The sequence below is a fragment of the Filicampus tigris genome, chromosome 18 (genome assembly GCF_054856515.1).
Source record: "Filicampus tigris isolate MCC_2025a chromosome 18, RoL_Ftig_1.0, whole genome shotgun sequence".
Lineage (NCBI taxonomy): Eukaryota > Metazoa > Chordata > Actinopteri > Syngnathiformes > Syngnathidae > Filicampus > Filicampus tigris.
In genome coordinates, this window is record NC_141234.1 from 4,219,069 (window position 1) to 4,225,643 (window position 6,575).

Below are 6,575 nucleotides of genomic sequence, written 5' to 3' on the forward strand. Positions count from 1 at the left end.
TGGAGCGCCATCTTAATGTACTATATGAGCGTAAATATACAATAAAATCACATCGTTATCGAAAAACGGATGGTCTGCATATCATCACAAGCGGATGTTATGGTAGCACTGATTGTGACAACACACAAACACACACGCACACACCCACACTCACAGTCACATACACATTGCTAAGATCAAGTGACTGTGTTGCTTTGTTAGTTTATTAGAGCCTCCAAAGACCGGACAGGCTATAGATCACAATGGGGCGAAGCTGGGAATGAATCCATCAAAGCGACTTTAATAAAGTCGAGATTTGGCCGACTGGCTCAACAGACGAAATGGTTGCGTTCAGGTCCAGTGAAGAAGACCAAACTCCCAACTTTTCCCACTGCCTGTTTATCAGACAGCTTATTTGAAGGAAAGGCAGAAATCCAGCAAGATGTGTGTTGCAATGTAAAGCAATCTTTTCCAATGAGGTGGAACACAATCCACAATTACTATCACAAAAAATGTTCAAAAGATTCTCACAAACCCCAATAATAATTACACTGCTCACAATATCGACTTTAAAGTGAACGATGACAATAATAGATAAGTTAATTTGAGAATGTCTAAACCTCTTTATGCTCATATGCAGCTGTTCATTGTTTCAATATGTTTTGCACAAGTTGCTGTTCTCTAACAAGGATCTGTTTGAATGTTGACATCATGAGACTAAGATGACGCCTGACAATTGATCAGCAATACCTTGCCATTGTAGCAAATGTTTATGGCTTAGCAGCAGCAGCAAATTGTGCAAAAAGTTCTGAAACATGGAGCAGTTGCACTTGCATATTCAAAAGTTTAGAAAAAGTCAGATTAAGGTCAGCTGTAAAGGTTAATATTATTATTAGTTTTAATTTCTGTAATATTTTGAAGTTACACTATAATTGTTATCAAAGAACAAGAAATCACAAGAGAGATTTTGACTGAAGGCTCCCTGTCTTCCAATTAAATGAAATGAAATAATGCACTGAATAGGAAGCAGTGACTTTTTTGAATACTTTTTGCCAACCGGATCCACATAAATTTACTACCTTTTAGGTCAACTCAAAATCATTTGATGTATTTATTGATCCATAAAAACGTTCAAAACTGTTACACATTAGCTGTGATAATGTATATAATACCTTAGTTGACATTTAGTTATTATATATTATAGTGATTATTTAGAATCCGGTCAGATGAGATTGATGAACTGAATATTAAATGGTGGATGTTTCATGCAAATATAAAGAAAAAATGTCCTAATTAAATAACTTAAAGAGCCAGAGAGAAATGAGCTTGTGAGTGAATGCATATACTGTTGCACTATATGTTTATCCATTACTTGCTGTTGCATGAACAGTTTAGGCTTGACTGAGAAATGGTGCGGCGGTAACGGCAAGTGCTCATAAGTCTTTGTCTCTCTCCTCTTTTGCTCTAGAGTCTTTGATTCATAACGGGTATTTTGGCTGGCCGGGGCTAAGCCCAGGTATGTGTTTGGCAGGCGTGCAAAAGAGGAAGTGCTTGGGACTGATTTGTCCTAGTCATCTGTGCTGTGTGGTTTACTGTGTCAGCATGCACAGCATTTACCTGTGGTCATCGAAAAAGCAATACCGGCCATATATCAGCCTGCCACTTGCAATACATCAGCTACTATTTCTTGTAGATATTTTTTTTTCCTTCTCTAGACAAAAAGCAAAGCAGCACTCTGCCACTTTGGAGAATAAAGCAGGCACACAACATGCCATCACTTGGGGGCGCTGGTGCACAGAGAATCTGTTCTGAAGACTAGCACAGGTCTGGAAGTGAACCGTGCATTTATTCACACCTCTTTCAACTTATACGTCTTAAACAAAGAAGTGGATGGATGGATGGATGGATGGATATCTATCTATCTATCTATCTATCTATCTATCTATCTATCTATCTATCTATCTATCTATCTATAGTATGTAAAAGTCAATAAGACAGACAGACAAAGCGTCAGAGTACAGGGAGCGATAGAAGTGGATGAAACACTGTGGCCTCCTCTGATTAGGGCCAAACTGAAAAGAAAAGAAGAAAGCAATTTTGCTGCAAATCCTTTACTTGCATTAACAACGAAGTTTTTGCGATCTTAGTTTGTTACGTTTTGTCTGGTTTCCTCGTTCGCAAGTTAAACTGCCTGTTTGAATCTGGGGATGGGCATTGCCAGTCGAATACCTTTTGCTCCTAACTTCTAATGAACTCCTTTATTATTGTGGGTTATTATCTTGGTGCATGGTGAAGGACATCACAATTGGATGGTTGCACCTTTCTTTGAATGAGCAAATTATATCTCAAATGTTTAACTCTTCCACCAGTTTGGCAGTTTTGCCTTAAATGTCTGTCAACAATTCTGCTGTCCTAGCAGCTCGCTTGTGTACACTTCACCCTCTCAGACTAAGTGGTGTGTAAACACGATGTAAAGCAGCCAGGCAGAGCTGAGAGCCTCACTTGATATTTAACTTAATGTTGGAACAGGTGCAATATGAGATTTAACTCTGGATGTGGTGTGATCATCACAGGTGTGCTAGCTCCAGGATGCAAAAAAATAAAATAAAAAAAAGCCATCACAGTGGGATTTTCTCGCATGAGGGAGATAACCCAATATAGCTCACCATGGCAGCAGCAATTCTGGCGATGGATTATGCATATATGCAACCTAGACAAAAGGCGATGAAATGTAAAGTTCAGATATGAAAGATTTACACAGAAAAAGACTTCACTGCTGCTTCTACAACGATCAGCAATGTAATTAGCAGTACCATGTGGGGAAATGTAAAAAATATCTTTGTGCGCAACAAATCCCCATCAAATAATAGAGCACCATATAACTACACAGTTGATGTGGTTATCATCACAGTCTAGCCTTTTGTATGGATGCACCCAACAGGATAATGTTCCATCAAATGCATTAATACCTAAGTTAATATTTGCAGGAACTGTGTGATGATATCAAAGTCAGAATGGGCCAAGATCCCAGAGGTAGGTTGAATCAGTACTTGAAGGAAGCCATGGTAATTTTAGAGGGAAACAGCCTTGCCCATGAATGCAGTCTAGTGGATTTCGTTATTGTTAGCTCTCTGATGGTTCCTGTTTTTCATTCATTTTCCTTCACATAAACCTTTAATTTTTTTTTATTTTATTTTTTTAGCAAGACCCTGAGAGCCCCAAAAAAATATTCATGGGTCATTGATGGGTCTAGCTCTCATCCACTCCAACTCGAAGAAATTTTGGGTAACAGTTAATAAAACGAAACGTGTTGTAATTGGCTTTGATTGGCCAAATGCACACGGCTTCATTTAATTAAAAATATGTTTCAGGTCCATCATTAAACCATTGTCATCATTTTCACACTGAAGTACTTTGTTTTAAATGATTACTGTTATTACTTATGACATTAAAAAAGGACATAAAATAGCCTCAGAAACTACGGGTTCTCTACATTTTGACAATGGAGATAGGATTAGTATGGATATGTTCCACTTTTAACAAAAGAAGAAATTGCAGCTAACTAAAAAAAAAAAAACCCTAAAATAGATCATTCAAATTGTTTACCGTAGGTTTGTTTGAAAATGCCTCACTTCATTGCTAGATTTGGTCTCCCTCTTCTCCCCCTTCAACACATTCTCATACCCATGGCCTCATTAATAACAATGCATACTTTGCTCCAAGCTTTGCAATGGGCTTCATGTATATATGATCAAAGGAATACTTCTTACCATTAAGACGGTGTCATGTGAATCTGGAGGGATATACTCCCACAATACACACTGTAGTTAATAATATTCATGCAAAGGAGAAACTATACTAGCTGGCCACGACACAAGGTATGCCTGCACATAATACGACAAAGATTCTTCTTCTACAAAGCATGTCTACAAAATGAGCAACGACAGAAAATGTGTCAAATTCGAGGCCTGTGGGCCAGATCTGGCCTTCTATAACCGAAGCACCGTTTGCTACAGCACTTGTTTGGACGTCATTAGATTCCACAGGTGTACCTAATGTTATCTCCAACGAGTGTACACCAAAATAAAGCATCAGGATCAAATCGTCTGGATGCCCGTCAGTACCTATACAACCATCAGACCTGCCAGATTATATACATCCAAGCAAACAATGGCCAAGGTAACCTGTCATCTCCTGAGATCTGAAATGTCCCAAGAGCTGAGCTCCAAAATGTCATGGCCCCAGGGTTCAAGTGCTATCTGATGAGCAATTTTACTGGAGAAATCTGTCGAGGTTCAACGAGTGTGCCACTGCCACTTGACAGCTGTATTTTGTGGCCCATGAAAAGGACATGTCAGGTTGTCTCGGCCAATCAGGCTTCCCTCTCTCCGAGGTACGTTTGGATGCAAAAGTGATGCGCAAGGTAGCAGAAAGTTTATTTTCCAGCTCATTCTGAAACCTTTGCTAACATTTCCCTGCAGAACGCATCCATTTGCCCTTTCTCAACAAAACCAGGCCCGAGGGAACCCAAGTGCAGGATGGAGAAACAAACAAACAAACAAACACATACACAAACAGTGGAAACTAGAATACCGAGAAATTGTGGCGAGGAGCTTTTTAATCTGTCTTCAGGCTACATGATTGTGTGTTTTTGTGTGGGTGTTTGCCTTACTTCCGTCTGCCTGCGAAGGTAAAAGGTGTGCAGACTGAGCGGGAGACAATATGTGTCAGTGAGAGAGGGAGATGACTACTGAGGGAGAGTTGGTGGAAGGGAAGTGAATGAAAAATTCATACGGCTGCAGGTCCCAAAAGCCCTTCTGTCTTTGCCAGGAGTGCTCGGTTTCAAACAGCCGGGCAGGAGCTGTGGGACTGTGCCAAAGAGATAGTAGGCATACACACACATGCATTCAAAAGGAAACGGGCCAGAGGATGTTCTTATCTTGGAATCAGGAGTCAACAGCACAACATCAGTACTTAGCAGCACAATGTTCCAAACAGCTTTGCGATAGTCCCCTGGATCTCTTTCTCATGTAGCCCATCACAGCTTGTCTCCAGTCTCTCCAAAAAGTCATGCAAAATTGATTTGATTTTGGTCCTTGGCCTTTACACCGTACTGAATAGTGTGGATTAAAGATTCAAATGTGTGCTGCTGACAAACCACTGGGCAGGCGGGTAAATAAATAGAAGGATGTTCATTTTATGCAATATTTAAAGCAAAATTAAGGTGCAAACAGCCTTGGGATGAAAACAAACTCAAAGCTAGGGAGGAATCGCAGTGTTGCCATAGCCACAGATACATCCTTCCGATGCCAGGCAGAAGAGTAGAGTAGGCCGAGTGGAAAAAAAAAAAAAGAAAGCAATGGAACTTTTACAGCTCTCTTGCACTGTGCAAAAGTGGGTCAGCAACACTTACTGAGTACCCAAACGTCTCAGCTCAACTCGTCTGCATGCTGGGATCAAGCACTCGGTGAAATGGCGTCGTCAAAAATGGTGGCTTTTGCCCAGGGCCCAAACAAACCACCAGAGAGACCAAAACAGACGCTGCATGTTTGACTTGGCCTGCCAAACGATTATGAGATCTACATCCACAGTGAATGCAATTAAGCTTGTCAACACACTGCATGTGAAATGTTTGGTAATTTAATTTCCATATACTAAACTGTGCTTCCATTTTAGAATGCTATCAGGAAACCGTAACCCACTGAAGTATTGGTGGTGAAGCATTCTACTGCTTTATACCAATACTTTATAATGATGTAAAGATCTTCATTAATATTTAATGTGGTCAATGATATCAAACTTGTTTTCTTTGTTTGGCTTTGTCTGTTTAGAAGTGTAGGTTTGCCAGGAAGTTGTAAAATGGTTGTTTTCCTTAAAAGTGTAAGCAAAACGTGTTACTTTATTCATTTCGAAGTACTGTAGCACACACCATCTCTGGATATTGATCAGTGGGTACATTTTAACTGGCAAGAAATTTGATCCTTATGATGATTTTTTTTCATCTAGGATTAAAGTAGAACAGAGACAGATGGGAATGGATATGTTTAAACAATATATGTCTTTCCCTCAAGGTCCCAACTAATGTACTCGTATCGTCTTGGCTTTACGTTTTGAAAAAGCTAAAGATTTAAGGTGTATTCCCTAGCAGATTATGTGTCAAAGTTCCAAAACATTAAAGCACACTCCAGTTATACTTTAAGAATGTAGCCTCCTTTATGACTTTTGCCTTCCTCCGGTGTAAACAAAACACTGCAGATACTTTCGTTTTGACTGGAACCTTTAAAGGTTATAACCATCTACACCCTTTGTTGACATCTAACCCCTATGGTGGTTAGGAAGTAGGCCATAAAACGTTTCCATCACAAGAAGTGCATACATCCATGTGTAAGGGCTATTAGTTCATCCTCACGGTTAAGATGGTCATTTCTCTGACAGGGTAGAATTGGGCCCCAGAGAGCTGGGAGGGCCATTTGCCAACAGTGTAAGACCTATGGCACAGAAATAGATAACTGTTTATATGTACACACCTTACACATGCGTAAGCACACACACCATTTACCAACATGTGAACACAAGAGTGATGAGAGCACAGCATG